Source organism: Myotis daubentonii, chromosome 5, assembly GCF_963259705.1.
Source record: "Myotis daubentonii chromosome 5, mMyoDau2.1, whole genome shotgun sequence".
Lineage (NCBI taxonomy): Eukaryota > Metazoa > Chordata > Mammalia > Chiroptera > Vespertilionidae > Myotis > Myotis daubentonii.
Window position 1 is genome coordinate 59,461,111 of NC_081844.1, and position 21,491 is coordinate 59,482,601.

Genomic DNA, 21,491 nt, shown 5'->3' on the forward strand with positions numbered 1-21,491 from the left:
TGGTTTGGTTCAGTGGAAAGAGCTTTGGCCTGTGAACTGAAGGGTCCTGGGTTTGATTCCAGTCAAGGGCACATGCCCGGGTTATGGGTTCAATCTCCAGTAGGGGAAGGGCAGGAGGCAGGCGATCAATGATTCTCTCTCATCATTGATGTTTCTATCTCTCTCTCTCTCCCTCTCCCTTCTTCTCTGAAATCAATAAAATGTATTTTTTTTTTAATCAATTCGCTGCCTCTTGCATGCCCCACCCTCTATTGGGGATCCAGCCAGAAACCCAGGCATGTGCTCTGACCTGGAATCAAACTGGCAACCTCTCTGTGCATGGGAGGATACTCAACCACTGAGCAACACTGGCCAGAGCCAAATCAGAATTCTTTATCCAACAAAATAATATATTTCAGGAATAAAGGAAAGTCAAGACATTCTCTGATAAAAGAAAAAGAAAATTTGTTACTAGCTTACCTATTCTAAAGAATAGCTAAAAGAAGTTCTTAAAACAAAAACAAGAAAATAAAGAAGAAAAAAAGGATGAAAGGAAGGCAGGCAGGAAGGAAAAGATGTTTGGAACATCAGGAAAGAAGAAAGAACAACAAAAAGAATAAAAATATGGGTAAATACAATAGATCATTCTCCTCTTAAGTTTTCTAAAGTGTGTTTGATGGAAGCAAAAGGGAAGACAAACAATTCCCAAATTAAGTACAAAGGGAATAAAGTAGAACTCACCACCAGAATAAATAGGAATTCTGGAGAAAGTTTCCCAATTTATGTAAAAACAAGATGATATAAAACAAAACAAAATAAAAAACAGCACCACAACCCTGCAAACATTCTACAGGAAGAAAAGAATATATAATTCACAAAAGAGATGAGTAACCCAATCTGTATGAAAACATAACCTATCAAGCAGAAAGTAATTCTCCTCAAGTATTTCATGATGTACAAAAACCTTACGAGAACATGAATAAATACAACAAAAATGCAAGATCCAAGTAATAAACACAAGAAAAATTGGAAGTGGAGATTGAAGAGCTAAGAAAAAAATTGAAGCAAACAATAACTCCATTTCAATATCAATAAACTAGTAACTTCAAGGAATAACATAGAGATGGCTAAAATACAGAAAAGACGTGATAATTACTGTATATAAATGCAGAGGCAAAAACATTATTTTAAAGAATTTAAAAATTATAGAGAAGATAATAGCTACGGAAGAAAGACAAAAATGATCCATTTCAAAGCTACTTCCTGAAGTAGAGAATCCCACAGATATATACAGAAGGTACATAATATAATATAGAAGAATTTCCCTGAAATAGAAGACATAGTATGCAAATTGATAAGGTATACCGTATTTTAGCCATATTTGACATATAAAAATCAACACTGAATCAATTCAACCATAATAAAAAATTCTCAGGCATTCAGAAAAAAATATATTTAGATCACCTAGAGGTCATCTTCCAGCTACCTTGGCCCTATTTTTGAGCCCAGTAATTTTTGACAGCTCTAGTAGATTGTCTCAAGTATTAGGAGGTCTTTCATCTCTGGCTGGTGGGAAGATGAATTATTAACAAATCTGTGTGATTTTCAAGAAGTTTTCCATCTGTTCCTTTTTAGTAGCTTTTTCCCTGACATGATAGTTTCCTCAACACATGAACTGATCAGTCCTTAGGTAAGATTCAAGGGAAACCCTTGTAGAAGTCTTCTTCTCTGAAGATTTCTCTTCCCCGTGCCTCTGTCTCATGACTTCTACACACCTTGGCCTCCCTACGCTATGAACTCTGACATCTCATCTCAGAGAGGCTAATGGACTCTGTTTGGGTCCACACTATCATTCTGAGAACTGGAGACTCCCTGGGAAGTGAGATGGAACAATCATCTTACTTGTTTTCATTGTATTAGAAATCGCTCCTCTGCTCTACCTGTTGTGCAGAGGAGTGATTTCTAAGACAATGAAATCAACTATTTCAATGAATGCATTCAGTTCTTCTTTAAGACAGGAGGATAAATCAAGGCCCTGTAAGTCCATATGGGCTAGAAGCAAAAGTCTCAAACTTCTCTTATTTTCCCCTTCAAAACTGTAGAGTTTTTTGTTTGTTTGTTTGTTTTGTTTTTGTGTAGAAAGTAGCATTCGTGTTGGTTAGGAAACATCTATCTAACGTTCCTCAATTTCTTCAGTTTCATTTTTATATTTCTATGGATTCCAAGTAAAAATAAATTTAGTAGATTGATTTTCTAGGAATTATGTCTATTTCTTTCTATGTGTAAATATAAAGAGACATCTGAAATAATGGGCACATGTTAATGACAGCAATTCTAGGTGGTAAGATTTTGGGTGAATTTTTACTCTTGGATACTTGGATGTTTGTATGTACCACTTTTTTTTAATGTTAAAGACATTTTGTGATATTTTTACAGTAATTAGAAAGGAGAATAGGGAAAATATGAGAGTAATTTTTTCAAGGATAATGGAATCTTAGGGAAAGGTAACTTCAGAGGAGGAAGAATACCTATCCTCTCTGAGATAAAAAGATAAAAGATAATTGTAGAGATTAAAAATCCAATCCAGGTTAAGGGATAAAGTTCACACCAATGTTCAGATAAGCTCCATCATTTTAGAAAAGTAAGCGATGAGGTCATTTCCAGTGAAACCATTATTTCATAAGGAACACATCACGGAAAGCATGGACTCCAGGTTTTTAGGGAATTGAATCTTTTGATCTTAAAATTGAGTGTGCCAGTTTTCTGACTCCACTATTCCACTAGACTATAATGTAGTTGAATAAAATGTGAGGGATGGAAATATAAATAGGCAAATGGGAATATGGTGAAATGAAGGAGAACAATAATAACAGTAGCAGTAGTAGTAGTAGTAGCAGCAGCAGCTACCTTTTATTGAATGCATGCTCTGTGCCAAGCAGAATGATAAATGCTTTCTCTACATTTGGTCCTCTTAGCAAGTGAATTATAAAGAGATTAAGAAATCTGCCCTTGGTCACACAGCTAGCCAATGGCAGATCTGGAATCTGAACCCAGTCTGTCTGACAAAGATAAATCTTCGTTTTTTAAGTAAAAATTTTTATTTATCTTTTCTTTACATACTGACTTCTCAAATAGAGATCTGCCTTTTAATAGTTTTAATGTCCTTATTGAGATGGGTGTTTTCTTAAGTATATTAAGAGAACACATCCAAATGCCCTCCAAGTGTTCTCACCTCTGCACAATGAAAACCGAGTTTCCTCTATCTTGTTTCTTGCCTCTTATGTTACTTTCATTTTTGCAAACTCAATTTCTTCCCCAGTCGTTGGAATGGCACCTTCTAGCTCAGCCTGGATAGAGTATCCATCTTTATCTCCCCCTGTTTGGTAACGTGACACCCGGATGTGGAACCAGGACTTCAATTTCAGCGCCTACACATTTTCTCTTTGACCCTGGCCAATCTTTTTGCTTCCTTGTCTTTATATGTATAAAGCGAGCAGTGAGAACTGGATTTAAGAATATTCAAGTTGCAGAATATTTTTAAAGTATTGGAAAGGTTTTTGACAAAACATTAGAATAGAATTGTGAAACAATTAACATTTTATTGCTTCAAAATAGGGTAAAGTTTACTCATATATTAAAATAACCCAAATTCTTATGAATAAGACATTAGTCTATAGAATTCCCATCGATCCAGCCCACTTAAAGGTATAAAACAATTATGCTCACTGACAGTTTGACTCAGAGTACGGTCAAAGGCCAGTAAAACGTACCATCTCAATTGCTGCCTAAATTATTTTTTATTTGCCCTCATTTTTTTTCAGGTTCTGGATTGGCACCTAGGGCTACAATTTTAACTTATCCACAATCAAGCAAACTCAAAAGACTTTAGCAGTTCCAATCTTTATTTAGATTTTTGAGCTATGTTTCAGGAAAAATAGCAACAAATATGCCTATGGGTGCCCATCCTATGGTCAAGACTAATGGATCTGAAACTTGGGTGAGAGAGCAAGATCAATCCAATTTCTTAGAGAAAGAAAACAAAACGTTAGTACTCCAGTATAATAATTTAATACTTTCCTTTTGTGAAATCAGAGTACTTCACATATTTTGGCTTCTGATCATCAGTTTGTTTATGAAAGAATTAACACCAGTTGGTGGGTTTTCTAAGAAATGAAAGAAAGATTTAACTCTTCTAGGCTTTACTGCAATAAATGCAGAAACTGCATAAAGGTGTGTGATAATAACCTAGTTATTTCTTCTCTTTTGATTCAGGAGAACATATCTACTTGTCTTCTGCCTGAGAGGATACTTTTTTTCCCTACCCTCTGACATCTTTTAGACTCATAGTTGGTGTTTAAAAACTTCACTTAAAGGGAGGTAAGAGCCCTAGCCAGTTTGGCTCAGTGGATAGAGCATTGGCCTACAGACGAAGGGCACATACCTTGGTTGCACGCTCCTCCCTGACCTGGGCCCTGGTCAGGGCATGTGCAGGAGGCAACCAATCAATGCATTTCTCTCACATCGATGTCTCTGTCTGCCTTTCCCTCTCTCTTCCACTCTCCCTAAAAACCAAAGAAAAAAATATCCTTGGGTGAGGATTAACTAAAAAATAAAAAATAAAGGGAGGTAAGAAAGCCCTTTTGAAGAATTGGCAAAATGGCAGATTCACTGTCTCTGTTCTTTGGCTCACATGGGAGGCAGTTGTGGTCCGGTGGCAAGGACTGTAGAGTAGGCAATATAAGTTCTACTCTAGAATCACAAATTCTAGCTTTGTGATTTACATTTATGTCTATGATCCATTTGAATTAATTTTTGTGAAAGGTGTAAGTTCTCTATGTAGATTTATTTTTAATGGGAATGTTCAGTTGTTTCATCACCATTTGTGGAAAAAAACAACTATCCTTTCTCCATCGAACTGCCTTTACTCCTTTGCCAAAGATCAGTTGACTATATTTGTGTGTGTCTGTTTCTGGGTTCTCTGCTACGTCCATTCTTTTGCCCTTACCATGTTTCCTTGATTACTGTAGCTTTATAGTAAGTTTTATAGTTGGGTAATATGTCAGTTCTTGACTTTATTCTTCTTTTCCAATATTGTGTTTGCTATACAAACTTTAGAATCAGTTTGTCAGTATCCACAAAATACTTGGGTGCCATTTTGGCTGGGACTGCCTCAAATCTTTAGTTCAAATTGGGAAGAACTGATATCTTGACAATATATTGAGTCTTCCTGTCTATGAACATAGAATGTCTCTCCAGTTATTTAGATATTTAACTTTTTCTAGGAGTTTTGCAGTTTTCCTCATATAGTTTCTAGATATATTTTATTGTTAAATTTTCATTTATGGAGTGTTAATGTAAATGGTAGTGTATTTTTAATTTTAATTTCAAAATTGTTTTGAATTCTGTGGCTAGCATACAGGAAAGCAATTGACTTTTGTATGTTAACCTGATGTCCTGCAAACTTGCTGTAACTATTTACTGGGTCCAGTATTTTTTTATTTTTTTTTGTAATTTCCTTGGGGTTTTCTACATAGACAATCAAGTCATCTGCAAACAAACAGTTTGCTTTCTCCTTTCCCAATCTATAGTCCTTTTACTTCCTCTTTTTGTCTTAGTGCTCTACAGAGGACTTCCAGTATGATGTTGAATAGGAGGACATCCTTATCTTGATCTAATCTTAGGGTGAAATCATTAGTTTCTCATCATTAGGTATGATAATAGCTTAGATAATAATGTAGATATACTTTATCAAGTTGAGGACTACCTCTCTATTCTTAGTTTGCTGAGAGTTTTTATCTTGAATGGATATTGGATATTATCAGGTGTTTTTTTCTGTATCAATTGATATGAGCATGTGATTTTTCTTCTTTGGCCTGTTGATGAGATTAGTTTAATTATTTGATTTTTGAATATTGAGCCATCCTTGTATATCTGGCATAAATTCTGATGGTTTGAACATACACATTTTTATACATTGTTGAATATGATTTACTAATATTTTATTGAGGAATTTTGCATCTATGTGCATGAGAGATATATTTGCCCTTCTTGAATATCTTTTCTGGTTTGGTATCAGGATAATGCTGGCTTCATAGGATAAGTTAGCAAGTATTCCCTTCATTTCTATTTTCTGGAAATGATTGTAGAGAATTGGCATTATTTCTTCCTTAAATGTTTGGTAGAACTCACTAGTAAAACTATCTGGGGCTGGAGCTTTCTTTTTTTCAACATTATTAGTTATTATTTCAATTTCTTCAGCATTCTGTGATGGTTAATTTTGTTGTATCAGTTTGGCTGGGCCATGGGGGTGCTTAGATATTTGGTCAAACATTATTCTGGTGTTTCTGGATGAGATTACCATTTAAGTCTGTGGACTTTGAATAAAGCAGATTGCCTTCCATGATGTGGGTGGGCCTTAGTCAATCAGGCTGAATATAACAGAAAGACTGGCCACCCCGGATCAAGGGGAAATTCTCCAGCAGATTGTCTTCAGACCTCATCTGCAGCATTGACACTTCCTGGTTCTATAGCAGACAGCCTCGGGTTAGAGTCGTGGCCTAAATTCTCCTGGGCCTGCAGCCTGCTGGCCCACCTGCAGATTTTGGAATTTCCACCTTCCATAATTATCTATGCCAATGCCTTATAATAAATCATACATGTGTAAGTTATACATACACACATCCTTTTTGTTCTGTTTTTCTGAAGAACCCTGACTAATACGTAGTCCTATACAGATGATCTGTTTCTCCTTGTGTTGATTTTGAGTTGGTATCTTCTGAGGAATTAGTATGTTACATCTAAGTGATCACATTTCTGAGCATAGAATTATTAACAATATTCCTTAATTATTATTTTAATGTCCACGGGTCAGTTGTGATGACCCCTTTCATTTCTGATATTAATAGTGTCCTCTCTCTTCTTTTTCTTAGGCTGGCTAGAAGCTTATTAATTTTATCAATCTTTTCAGAGAACCAGCTTTTTTATTTCTCTATGATTTCCTATTTTTAATTTCATTGATTCCTGCTTTAATTTTTATTATTTTTCTTCTGCTTGCTTTAGGCTTAACTTGCTCTTCTTTCTCTAGTTTCTTCAGATGGAAGCTTAGACTGTTGATTTTAGATCTCTTTTCCTATACATGCATTGGATGCTATATATTTCCCTCTAATTATTGTCTTCACTGCACCTCACACATTTTGAGACATTGTATTTTTTATTTTCATGTAGGGCAAAATATGTGGCCTATGTAAGTTAATGTTCTATGTGAGCCACTGACTCAATTTTAATTAAACAGATTTAAAATGAGTTTATAAAATTAGTGAGGTAAAGTGGAAATTGAAGCAAGACTAGGGAAGAATCAACAGGACTTAGCATGTTATTACTTTAGTTGACTGCAGTGATAAAAGAAATTTCCGAACTTGACTTACCACATACCTGTCTACCCATCCGTGGAAACAGCCTTCTGAAATATTTCTGTTCAGATTTTTCCTAGGCGAGGTGTCTGCATCAGAGATCCTAAAGGGAGGAGAGACTGCACTGTTTTAACTCTTTACTGATTTGGATCGTCCAGCATCGCTCGGGATGCACCTAACGCAGCGCAGTGTGTTTATGAGGCCCGCGGGAACGGAAGTGAAACGCCATGTCTTCCTCCTAAGCGCCACATGCCCATGCCACGCATACCGCAAACAACAATAAACACCGAGAGCTGCTGACATCTCAATGCAAGAGCAATCTATTTGTTGTTGTCAATTGTTTCTTTTTTGGTTGGCAGCATCAACTGGTAAGTGTCGAGTATATCACCACTACTCACATCTCCAATGACAATTTCGCCTCCAGAATGATGAAAATGATGATTACAGTGTAGTGGTCACATAGGTTATAGGTGACCTGTCTTTTTTTCCAGGACCTCTTATCCCTACTGCATTCCAGGCTCTCAGAAAGAGAAAATTCCTGCAGCAATAATCCCACCTCCGGCTCCATTTGTGGCAGGGCCAGCTTCCAGCGGGTTTGGCTGGCTCTCCTGGCTGGGCCTTCCATCTCCGGGGTCTCTAAGCAGACTGGCTGGGGCCAGCACCCAGGCAGACTCAGCACTAGGAACATGAGTTAAATCTCCAGTGTGGGTCCTGTCGCAGATTCCACAAAATAGGTTCAGGAGCTGTTTGAAATGACTTTTCAAAAAAGTGACTCTCACCCCAGCTGGTTTGGCTCAGTGGATAGAGCATCAGCCTGTGGATTGAAGGGTTCCAGGTTCAATTCTGGTCAAGGGCACATGCCTGGGTTGTGGGCTTGATCCCCAGTGGGGGGTATGCAGGAGGCAGCTGATCAATGATTCTCTCTTATCATTGATGTTTCTATCTATCTGTTTCTCTCTCTCTCTTCCTCTCTGAAAGCAATAAAAAATATATTTTAAAAAGTAACTCTTGTTTGTAAGATTTTTAGCTGCTCCTCATTGCAGCTGCTCATAAGGAGAAGGGCGTCACACACATACAGCTGGGCTGCATGTGCCCTGTCTCCACTCCTTAGAAATTCAAAGCTGCTCCTGGCATTGGCACGTTAAACATGGGTGGCTCAGACTGCCCTGGGGATAGGAGGTCAGGCGCGTGCGAAGCTTCACCTAAGTCTCTCAGCCCCTTGGAGACAGTTCCAGCCAAAGAGTGACAGGTGATAGGTTGCACTTACCCCCACCCTCCTGCCACCCTCAGCACTCACAAGGATACCTTGGTCTTTAGGAGCCAAGATAGTGAGAACATTCTTCAGGATGAGAAATGAAGTGACTGAGAGGGGTCAACCAGAATGGATGGAAGATGTAATTTAGGGAAGAAAAGAAGATCCACGGAGACAAGAGGACAATTATTTCCAAGTGTCCCCATTAATTGTTTGTTCGTCTTCTCAGTTTTCTATCATTACATTCCTGGTACCGCCAACCTGAGAACTTGTATAAGGCCCAGTAAGTGAGGTGGTGCCATTACCCTGCTTGGGGATGGCTTCATTTTGTTTTGCTTTCCTAAGAACCCAGAGTAACAGACAAATCCAGGCCACATGCTGGGCTAGAATAACAGAGGTGCCCTGAGTTCTAGTCTAGCCTTTGCCCTCACAGCCTTCATTGGGCCTCAGTGTCTTTGCCTCTAAAATTGCTCACTTCCAAAACTTATTGTGAGGTAGAATACACTATTTTACATTTCATAAAATTTGGAGTTTAAAGAATGTTTTTGCATACATTTAAGCCTTATAACATATAGAAAGGTATTATCCTATATAATAAAAGCCTAATATGCTAAGTGTTTGGTCGTCCATTCATCCGTTCAACCAATCAAAGAATAATATGCTAAGGCTGCTCAACCGCTTGCTATGATGTGCACTGACCACCAGGGGGAAGACAATTGACCGGTTGACCAGTCACTATGATGTGCACTGACCACCAGGGGGGCAGATGCTCCAACCGGTAGGTTAGCTTGCTGCTGGGGTTTGGCTGGTTGGGACTGAGCGAGACAGGCCAGACACGCCCTGGAGCCCTCCCTCGGTCCCTCTCCAGCTGGCCAACCTCCCACATCCCCCCCGGGGCCCAACTGTGCACCAATGGAGTCCCTCAGCCTGGCCTGGCCTGTGCCCTCTCACAATCCAGGATCCCTTGGGGAATATCGGAGAGCCGGTTTTGGCCAGATCCTGCAGGCCAGGCCGAGGGACCCCACTGGTGCACAAATTCGTGCACCAGGCCTCTAGTCTTTATATAAGAAAAACAAAAACTGAGCAGAAAGTATGCAATGAACCTGCTTCTGTACTTTTGAGAGTTCCTGCCATGGTGAATGGGTTTATATTCCAAAGGATTATTCATAAATCAGATGAACTTGAAACAAGAAATTCACATGCCATAGAGATGTTATGAGCGGTGGTAGGTTCCCAGGCCAACACACAAATTATATCTGTACAGCTAAATATGAAATGCTGTGGCAGAAAGAACTCAGGCGTCGGAGATGACCAGACAAACTTGGATCTAACCACTCACATTTCAGAAGAAAAACAGGCCCCAAACAGCATCAAGCTAGAGATGGCCTGAGCAGTGTCTGAAAGAGTGAGTAGGGGGAGGCGTGAGAAGATGGGGGCAGTGCAGTGCAGGAAACTTTCTTAGTGGTTCCTCAGCCCTGGAGCTGAGGGTGCTGAGAGAGGATTGATTGCTACTAATCTTCTAGGCTGCATCAGAATAACCTGCATGTTAAAAACAAACCAACAAAGAAACAGCAATTCCAGGGTCCTACAAGATTAGCATCTCTGGGATGGGACCCAGGCCTAGGTGTGTTTAAGAAACCCCCTAATTCTGGTACACAGCCAGGTTTGGGGACTGGTCTCTAACCTCGGCTATCTCTCTTCCAATTGAAAAGCTGGAGGCGAGCCAGACCAACCACTCCCAGCAACGCACATGGAGACCATCTTCCAAATTTCCTTGTTGGCCTCCATGAGTTGGTGCCTTTGCCTCACTCTCCCTTCCTCTAGCCATAAAATGAAGATGACGCTGTTTACGTATCTTCACAGCTCTGCAGTGAAACTTAATTAGTTCATGTTTACTGTGTCCTTTGAAGATGAAAAGCTCCATGTAAGAGCTAAGGGTCATTATTTCACATTTCTTGATTTTATTTGACAGGCCTAGAGCTCTACATTCTATAAGACTCTTCTTTTCCTCTATTTCCTGCTTTTTCTAACCTGCTCCAGACCAGGTACTAGTGGGATTTCTTGCGCTTTCCTAACTATAAATGGTTTGAAGAACCTAATTGCTGGCCAGGATTGACGGGAGGGAGGGAGAGGAGGAAAGAAACATGTCTAAACAGAAACTTCAAGCATTCCAAGATCTGCCCCTCATCCCGGAATTCTGTGGCTCTCCCAGTGTTGGCTTCGACCTCTGGCTTGTTGCATTGTTTATTTATAGCCTCAGAGCTCCTCGCCCTTCAACTTTCCCTCACCATCCCAATGAATGCGAGATGTGGGAAGAAGGTGGAAATCTGTTTTTTGTTTTTTGTTTTTGTTTTTTAATGTATATTTGGCAGTTTTAACACTACTTGACAGAAGCATTAAATGTTGTGAAATCTCTGCTCTTTAAAATCCTCCTCCTCACCCGTTGCAAGAGACAGTGAGTGATATACAATGAAAGGGAGAGTAGTTTGGGGTTCTAGAGAGGTAGTAGAATTAAATGCTGCTTTCAAGATAATGATTAAAACTTTACTGTCCTTAAACAAACAATTTAACAAAAACATTAAAATTAGGTAAAGCAACTCCTCTTTCCAGAAATAAAAATACAACACTATGTTTAATTTTAAGCCTTGAAAGTCTTGCTTGCTGTTCTGGCCAGCCTTCTGCCTCAATTCCTTTAAGCAGAATAAGTCCTTGGTGTTCAGGCTGTTCCTTGGCTGAGTTGAAAAATTGGGGCAGTTAGTCTTTGGTATTCGAGGATTCAAGTATATGCTCTTCCATTGAGCTTTGTCGCTCAATTCCTGATAGGCACAAACAGCAGTTGTCCCAGCTATTTTCTATTTGTTCCTTCGTCCCTCTCCCTCCCCCGTCCATTTCCACCCTTCCCCAATCTGCATGGGTGGGAAGAGAGAGGGGAGCAGGAGCGGTATCTTGAGGTCTGAGAGTGGCCACCATGCAACACCACAGAGAGGTCAAGAAGTCAAGGGCTGAAATGACATATGAATTGCATTGTGATCCTAGATCTACCAAGAAAAAGAAGGATTTCATTTTTCCAGGCAGTTTTATACATAAAAATATGTCTATTATATGTACTTATATATGTACTAGAGGCCTGGTGCATGAAATTCGTGCACAGGTAGGGTCCCTAGACCTGGCCAGCGATCAGGGCCGACTGGGGCCTTCTGGCTGCTGGCCGGGGCCTTCCTTTGCTCTGCACTGCCCCCTGGTGGTCAGCGCCTATCACAGTGAGCGATTGAATTCCTGGTCTCCCAGTCCAACTCCTGAGGGGACACTTTACATATTAGCCTTTTATATATATAGACTAGAGGCCCGATGCATGAAATTTGTGCAAGAGTAGGCCTTCCTTCCCCAAGCTGCCGGCACCGGCTTCCCTCTGGCACCCAGGACCCAGGCTTCCCTCTAGCCACGCGCAGGCACCCGGGACCCGGCCTTCCCTCACAGCCCCAGCTTTGTCCAGAAGGTCGTCCAGAAGGACATCGGGAAGGACATCCAGTCTAATTAGCATATTATACTTTTATTATTATAGATATGTAGTTATATATTTGTAGGTATATTCGAAAGGATAAATTGAGTGCTCTGTGTGAGTAATCTGTGCATAAGGCCTAAACTGGAGCCAGAGCCAGAAGACTGACAAAATTTTAACTGACCTGCTCCCTGACAAGGCAGGTGCAGGACAATGGTCAAAGTAAACAAATAAGCCTGGTTCTCCTCGGGTTTTGGAAAGTAACTCTGTCATATTTTTTTTTTTTATTTTGAGGGAGAATAATGGGTGGCTTGACTGGGGCAAGAGACATCTATGAGAAAGAGAAGATAAAAAGGACAATGATGTTAGCAGCATTAGACTCAGCTAGGATCCATTCCTGGAACTTCCCTACTGGTTTCCTTGAGATCCACGGCACAGCAAATTCCTCTCTGGGAACTTCCTCATGTGATGGCCTGAGCATGTGCCTAGCAGACCTTGAACTCCAGGCGGCTACTCAGAATCACTTTCCAAGTCTGTTTCGGTGCTCTCAGGTAGGGCACAGGAAGTTGCATTGTGCCAAGCCCCACCTCCCCTGATGATTCCAATACATGCTAAAATCTGAGAATCACTGCTAACAGGAAGCTGCAATTGTTACTTTTGAAAATGATGGCCATTTTTAAATTCAGATTTAAATTTCAGTTATTTATGAGTTTACATTGACACCATTCAAAAGAATGGTAATTTTTTTTAGCCTGGGAGGAGGGCCAATCAGGATCCCCCGATCAGGTAGCAGTAAGTGGTGATAGGATCCCGTTCCTTCAGCAATTAGGGAGGTGGACATAGGGAATGGCCCCTCAACCCAGCCTCCAGCCCATTTAATCTGTTGTTTCTGTTTTTATGTCAATTAAACCAAAGTTGTGGAGCAAAAATGTTCAGCCTGTTCTTAGTTCTGAGCTAGAGTACAGCCACAGCTAATACCATAAATAAACGGGGAGACAGCGAGGCCCGAAGGCTCATTCACCACTCAAGTCAGTTGGGAGAACAGGAGGGTTCATAAAGAAGGATGATGAAAGCATTATCCTGACACAATACTCTGAAAAGCATCAGAAAATGTATATGCTCTTACAACCATGGTTTCTGAAGGGAAAGCCAGTGCCTTCTGAGGTAGAAAACTCAAACCAGGGACACGTTACTTGTTCAGACACCTCTCCATTGTTGGGCTCATTACGGGGAGAAATATTGCTGATAAAATGAAGGACAGAAGGAGGGAGCAGAGAAAGCATTTTCTAAAGGAGTTGAAAGAAACTCCAAAGTGAGAAAAGAGAAAGAGAATAAAGATTAGGAAAAATGAGAGAAAAGGAGGAAAATCTGGTTGCTTTGAGATTTTTATTTTTTATTTTTTTATTTTTTTGGTTTTGACATGCATCACTGTCAGCAATTGTCTAGAAAGTACTGTGATCTATGTTTTAATTAAATAATCTCCCATCATTTTTTCCTTCAGATATAAGAAAACAATCCTAAGACATCTGACTGAATTGTAAGCATCTTCCTGCATCCTGTATATCTGACAGTTTAAACTGAAAATCTGGGTCACGAAGGAAACATTTTAGAAAGGAGTCCCCTGATGCACTAAACACATTTCTACTGAGACATTCCCCCTCCTGGGCTTTCTGGTGGGATGGGAGACAGTGACTGCAAACATGGAATTTACAGCTACAACCTTGAAGATAAATTTATATTACTCTAGGGAGCAGCCCAGTATTTGGCAGGAGCCTATAGGATTAATGGCACTTTTCTAGGGCTAGAGGAAGTGCCAGCAGAGGCTACTGATCCTGGAAGTGACCTTGTGTTCTATGATGGGAATTCACCATTTGGAACGTACTTGAACATTTCTTGACAAAAATCACAGTGGTACCAACTGCTTTTACTGTTATTTTGTGCCTTGAGAAGCAGTAGTTGGAAGTACAGTGCTTACACGGGCCATGCTGAAAACACATTTGTGTAAGCAGGCCATGACTCAGAGTATACAAGACTGCAGGAAACTGGCGAACATGGGCTCAGTCTGCAAGCGCAGCAAATCTACATCTATGAATCAGTTCAGCTTCCCCCATCCTCCCTATCTGACACCCAGGTGCCGAAATGATGGAGAAAATCCCATGATTGTGCTAGGAATCCTAAGCCATCTAAAGCACAGGGCACTCATATCCTTACTTTGCAAATTCTAAAATAGGCCAAATCAAGATTACAGGCATTCCAAGCTTTTCTTCTTTCTGCCCCCCATGTTTTCACTTATCTTTTAGATCAGTATATCGAGATCTAGTTATATGTATAGACAACTGCATATAGCCACCATAGGCAGGTAGGCACCGTAAGAATCTCTGTAGAACGCAGTGGGGTCTCTGATCTCAGGGAAGTTTAGGATGTACTGCAGAAGTCAAGAAGTAAACGAGAGAAAAGGCAAGATGGAATATATAACCCAAGAGACATCTCCAGGTGGTGAGCAAATGTGTTACTATGACTCCAGAGGAATTACAGATCAAAGTGAAGTGAACTGCAGGGCTCTCAAGTTTCCAGAACAAGATGTGACTTGAAAAACCTTGAAAAGGAAGTACGATTTAGCAGTTAGAGGAGAAGAGAGCTTAGGCGATAGGTACAGAGTGAGCAGAGGAATACGAGGAGGTCAAGCTTTTATCTTTCCTTCCCTTTACCCAAATTCTGAGTGACCAAGGATGGTCTGAAAACAGTGGAAAAGCAGCGTTGGGGGAGGTGCTGTCCTGACTGGGGAATACCATTTATTTGCCTTGTGTTCTCAAAAGTCCTTGTGAGTCTGTGTTACTCATTGTAGATTCTGAATTACTGAATGCTTTGTGGCTCTGGCCTGAATGTCCGCCAAGGAAAGCACTAACTCCATATTTCGGAGCCGGAATTAATTCTTATGCAGGATATCAGGTAGCTATGACTGAAAATAACAGAAAACACAGCTCGAAATGGCTTGAACAATGAAGAACTGAATTCTCTCATGTAACAAGAAATGCACAGGTTGGGCATGTTCTCCAGAGTAGTTAATGCCGTGACTGGACGACATCATCAAAACCTAAGTTTTCTCCAATTCTCCTCTCTCCCATCCTGTGAGCACGAGGCTTTTTTCTTCAGAACACCAGCTCTAGAATTAGATGCCTTGGGTTTCAATCCCAACTCAGTCACTTATTAAATAATCGTACTTGAACAAGCGATGTTACCATTTTAAGCCTCAGTTTCCTCATAGGATTAAATAACATAAGGTAGGTAAAGCATGTGGTGGCATTTAGTAAGTGATCAATAAATGCAGGCAATTGCTCTCTACAGTATAGCAGCACATTTTTTTTAAAATAAACAGATTTGAAATAGAGTAGCATTTTCATGTACTTCATAGATAGTTTATAGTTCATTAGACTTCTCTATAATGAATACGTAAAGTGTATTTTATAGGAACTTGGAGCATACTTATTATTTTTAAAGTATTAAAATTTATATGTGGAGCTTTGCCTTATAATTTATTGCTGGTTGTACTGTGAATCAGGAAGTCAACCCCAAATTACAACCTCATTCCTGCAGGAAAGTGCGATCTGCCGTATAATGATCTATTTTCGCATGTGTTTCTAGGAATGCTTCACCATGGAAAGTTAGGTGGCCTCTCCTTCCTTGATTCTCCCACACAGCACAGCCTGTAGAAGGTACTCCTTTTTATTTACTGAAGCTGGCCTTGTTATGAGTGTAAAGATTAACAGGAATCTAAGTCAGTTTCTTCTTGTGCTTAGAGTCTGTTAATTAATAATTCAGTCCACTGTCCACCAGGTGTGCCGGGCCTGGTTCTGCCAGCTTGGAAGTCTGTCTTCTCAGGTCTCCCTGACTCCAGCTGGCTGGCTGGCTGGACAATCAGCAGTCCTCTGACACGTTGCTGCCTTCCTCATTCATATCCAGAATGCTAAGCTCCTTTTGGCCCAGTCAGTTTTCTGGAAAATGTTTCCAAAATCAGTATCTCTGATGTCTCTATTGGCTCTGGCACCTGCCCTTGACTCAGGTAGTGGCAAACAGGGTTAGGCTCTCCCAAGCTTTCCATCTTCCTGCTGCACAGCCAGGGTCACCTGAGGCTCCAGACTAACTCTCCAGCTGGGAGCACAGGGTATTCTGGGCAGAATTCTTCGCCAGTGGGCCTGTGCTGGGCCTGGCCCTTGAGAGTCAAGAAGGAGTCCAGTTCCCCATGCTCTGAGGTTTTGATCTTTAAATGAAGTTTTGTTTTATGAACTCAGATCTAAAAATATAAAATAAATGTGTGGCTTCTTTTTTCTAAGATATTTTGCTGTCATTAATTCCCTCAGAGCCACAGAGCAGTCCCCCAGAAGCCTCGTGCTCTTCCATCAGTCTTAAGGGGACTGTACTCTTAACATCCTCGCTTTACCTTATTGTGATCTGTAAGCGTGAATTACCTTAAACAGTTTATATCGTGAATCCATTTATATTGCAGCTGCTCTCTTGTCCTTATTCTTCATGATTTTGTGCAAGTTCATTAGGGTCCCCTCTTCTTGCCTTAGATTTCCATACTAGAATCCTGGACTTTCTATAACAGTATTCATATGGCTGGTTCTAAATTCCCTTCATTATTTTAGGTGCCCATCTGCCTCAGGATCTACACCTGCTTGTTTATCTTACATCTTTTACATACCATTTCTCTCTTAACAGGCAAGACAATGCCCTTTATGAAGATAAATGCACAGTGTTTTATTTTTTATTATTTATTTATTTATTTGCACAGTGTTTTATATATGTTGAAAATTTCCAAACTCTGACAACTAGTCTCCTAATTCCATTGTTCCATAGTTTTTTAGGAAATTTAGAAACAGATTTGCTTGTATAAAAAAATAAATATGTTTTTAATAGGATTCAGGAAATGTAAAATCCTAGACCTTTTTTTATAATACATCATCTGTATATTGCATTGTGTGTTTACCACCCAAGTCAAATCTCCTTCCATCACCATATATTTGACTCCCTCTACCCTTTACTACCTCCCTCACCCCTTCTCTCTGGTAACCAACGTACTGTTGTCTGAGACTATGAGTTCTTGTTTGTTTGTTTGTCTTATTTATTCATTTGTTGTTTTTCAGTTTTATAACCCTACATATGACTGAAAATATATAGTATGGTCTTTTTCTGTCTGACTTATTTCACTTATCATGATATTCTCAAGACCCATCCATGTTGTCACAAGAAATCATAGACCTTGATATTCCCTTTTTATAATTGTATTAAAATTTAAAATATCACATAAATAAAATATTTGTAAATTAAATAACTGATAAGAGGTTAATATCCAGAACAGAAAGAATTCCTGAAACTCAACAACACAAAAACAAATAATACAATTTTAAAAATTGGCAAAAAGCTTGAATAGACATTTCTCCAAAGATGATATGTGAATGGCCAACAAGTATCTGAAAAGATGCTCAATACCATTGATCATTAGGAAAATGCAAATAAAAAAATACAATGATATATCATCTTACACCAATTAGAATGGCTGTCACACAGAAAATATCAAGTGTTGATGAGGATATGGAGAAACTAGAACTCTTGTGCAATGTTGGTAGGAATGGAAAATGATGCAACCGCTATGGAAAACAGTATAGTCATTCCTCAAAAAATTGAAAATAGAATTACCATATGATGCAGCAATTTCACTTCTGAAAAACCAGGATCTCAAAGCAATATTTTCACACCCAAGTTCACAGAAGCACTATTTACAATAGCTAACAGGTGAAGTAACCCACGTGTCCATTGACAGATAAATGGATAAACAAGGGGTATGTATAGACAATGGAACTTTGTTCAGCTTTAAAAAGGAAGGAAATTCTGCTACACATGCTACGACATGGATGGACCCTGAGGACACTATGTTAAGTGAAATAAGCCAGTAACAGAAAGACAAATACCATATAATTCTACTATATGAAATATCTAGAATAGTCAAATTTATAGAAACAAAAAGTAGAATGGTGGTTACCAGGGGCTGGAAGGAGGAGGAAATAGGAAATTATTGTTTAATAGGTACAGAGTTACAGTTCGCAAGATGAAAATGTTCTGGACATCAGTGGCACAACAATGTGAATATAGTTATTGCCATTAAACTGCCCACTTAGAAATGGATAAGATGGTAAATTTTATGTTATGCTTTTACCACACTAAAACATTAATATTTGTATTACACATATCTGCTGTACAGTAGTCCCCCTTATCCATGAGGGATACATTCCAAGACCCCCAGTGGATGCCTGAAACTACAGGTAGTACTGAACTCTCTACATCAGTGATGGCGAACCTATGACACGCGTGTCAGAGGTGACACGCAAACTCATTTTTTTGGTTGATTTTTCTTTGTTAAATGGCATTTAAATATAGAAAATAAATATCAAAAATATAAGTCTTTGTTTTACTATGGTTGCAAATATCAAAAAATTTCTATATGTGACATGGCACCAGAGTTAAGTTCGGGTTTTTCAAAATGCTGACACGCCGAGCTCAAAAGGTTCGCCATCACTGCTCTATATACTATTTTTTCCTCTACATATACACCTATGATAAAGTTTACTTTATAAATTAGGCAGGGTAAGAAATTAACAACAATAACTAATAATAAAATAGAACATTTATAAGAATATACTATAATAGAAGTTATGCAAATGTATTATTGTTAGGTAAAATAAGGGTTACTTGAACACAAGCACTACGATGCCAGGACAGCCATCTGATATGTTACTAAGTGGCTAAGGGTGGGGTGTGTACACGGCATGGATGTGCTGGACAAAGGGATGATTCACATCCTGGGCAGGACGCAGTGGTACCGTAGGAGATTTTTTCATGCTATTCAGAATGGTACACAATTTAAAACATGAATTGTTTATTTCTGGAATTTTCTATTTAGACCTGATTGACTAAGAGCACAAAAAAATAGAGATAAGGGGGTGACTACTGTTTATAGTATGCATTCATTTTTCTCTTAGAAATGTCATGTTTCAGCCAAGGTCATATCTTAATTACCCCGCTTTACAGCCAAATGAAGTGGCCCTCCACTCCTAACCAGTGCCTTGACAAGAATAGGCATAAGATAAAATACCAACACCCAAAAGTAGCTAAGTTAATGACCTTGTGGCACCAAATAGATATTTTTATTGAATACTTCTTATGTGGCTTGGACTATGCTGGTGGGGAACTACAAGAGTACTTCCCTCTTTTTTCTGAGAGCAGAGAAAAATGGGTTTGGCCAAGTGAGACTGTAGTTCCAGAGGGGGATTGAGTGGTTGCCTCTGTGGTGCGTGGTTTTCAAAATGGCCTTTTCTTAGTGCACAAGACGCCAGTGGCAATGCGCTTGTGCCATGTGGGGAAGCAGGGCTTGGCTGGAATGTCTGTCAGGAGGAGTCTCTGAACGGTCGGGCGCCTCTGAGGGGACCTTGCCGAAGGCGGCAGCCCCTACCTTGACTTTTCCAAACAAGTCCGATCCCCCGGGGTGTTTTGCTAGAATCTCTATGTTTAGTCTTCAAAGACCTGACCTTGTAGAAGCATATACTTTCTCAAGAATACTTGCCTTGCTGATTGTATCTAAAGGTTAATTTGAGTTCAAGCTGTTGTTACAATAAAAAGCCAACAAGGCAGGCGAACAAGACTGCTTTTACTGCTGAAGTAAAAGAGTCCCTTAGCCCTCTCTTTCACAGAAACCTGTGTCGGAGTCATCTGTTCATCCGTCGCTCAGGGTCTGCTGGTCAGCCCTGGCAGCGCCATACTCGCCAGCCTGTTGTATGGGCTACATGACTCTATGGCCAACCCCTGGGGAAGGAGAGGAAGGCTATTTCCTGCCTGCAGAGAACTTCAAAACAGGGATGGAGGTAGAGCAGGTGCATGGGGCAGGAGAGGTCTCCTTCAGAGAGAAGCCACAGGAGCAGACACATGGAAGTGTGGACACAGGAGGACCAGGCATGAATTCCAAAGGATGAGTGACAGAAATAAACACATCTTAGTCCTTTTTGTACCCCCAGTTGTTGACAATACATTCTGTTAACCTGAATAAGTTTCAAGAACTTGAAAGCATTTAGATGTGTGTGTCTTGGGTTGAAGAGGAAAGAGTTGGGAGGGTTTACATATACACATACACATACATATACATACAAAAGGAAAGATTATTATCTTGAGAAAAACCTAAACACTGTCGCCTGCCAAGCTGACTCATCTGGCGAGATGTCTGTCCGTAATTACTTTTCCCAGTCACATTCATAGTCACTGTAGGAGTTTCGTCTAAGACAGTCACTGTAGGACACTAAGATCATTTTTTAACAGGAATTTTAGGTCACTTAAGGCCAAGCAGTAAGTATTTCAATTAAACAAAAGACATTACAACAATGTCAAAAAGCTCCTACCATATTAAGCTACAATGGAAACATCAAGAGCAAATGTTAAGGGTTAGAATGGCAAGGGAGTTTGCTTTCTAGGAGAGCTGAGGGAAACAATTGTCTCTATTCCCTGACCATTTGGACCCAGAAGAACACGTGCCAGGAAAAGGTCCAGAGGGCAGAAGGTGAGAGCCAAATGGAAAAGTATACAAGAGACAAGCAGCTATATGCGCCGACACCCCTCCTGACTCCCCAATGACTGTTTGAGCTCGATGCTCCAGACTCCTGCTTTCTAGGGGCACTGCAACAGGACTGCCAGGTTCAAGGGGTCCTGGGGCTCCAGATGACTTTACAGACCTTGAAGAACTCTGTGTGTGTGTGTGTGTGTGTGTGTGTGTGTGTGTGTATGCACGCGCACATTGGTGCCAGAGCTAGCAGAGTTGGTGCTGTCCTGACTCATGGAATCTTTGTCACTCACCATTTCTCAAACCACTAATACGTACTCAGAAGCAGTTGTAACACCCAATTCCACACTTCAGGAGGAAGCACTGATCTAAAAGTAAGGGAGATAGCCCTGGACAGTGTTGTTCAGTGGATAGAGCCCACAGACTGAAGGGTATAAGGGATCAATTCTGGTCAAGGGCAGGTACCTTTTTTGTTAACCCTCACCCAAGGATATTTCTTCCACTGATTTTTAGACAGAGTGGAAGGGAGGGGGAGAGACAGAGAGAGAAATATTGATGTGAGAGAGATGCATCGACTGGTTACCTCCTGCATGCATGCAGGCACCCCAACCAGGGCTGCGTGCACTCGAGATATGAGCCCTTGATTGATACTTGAACCTGGAACTCTTCAGTAAGCAGGCTGACACTCTAACCACACCACTGAGCACACTGGCCAGGAATCATTTTTTTAAAATACTCACCTGAGGACAT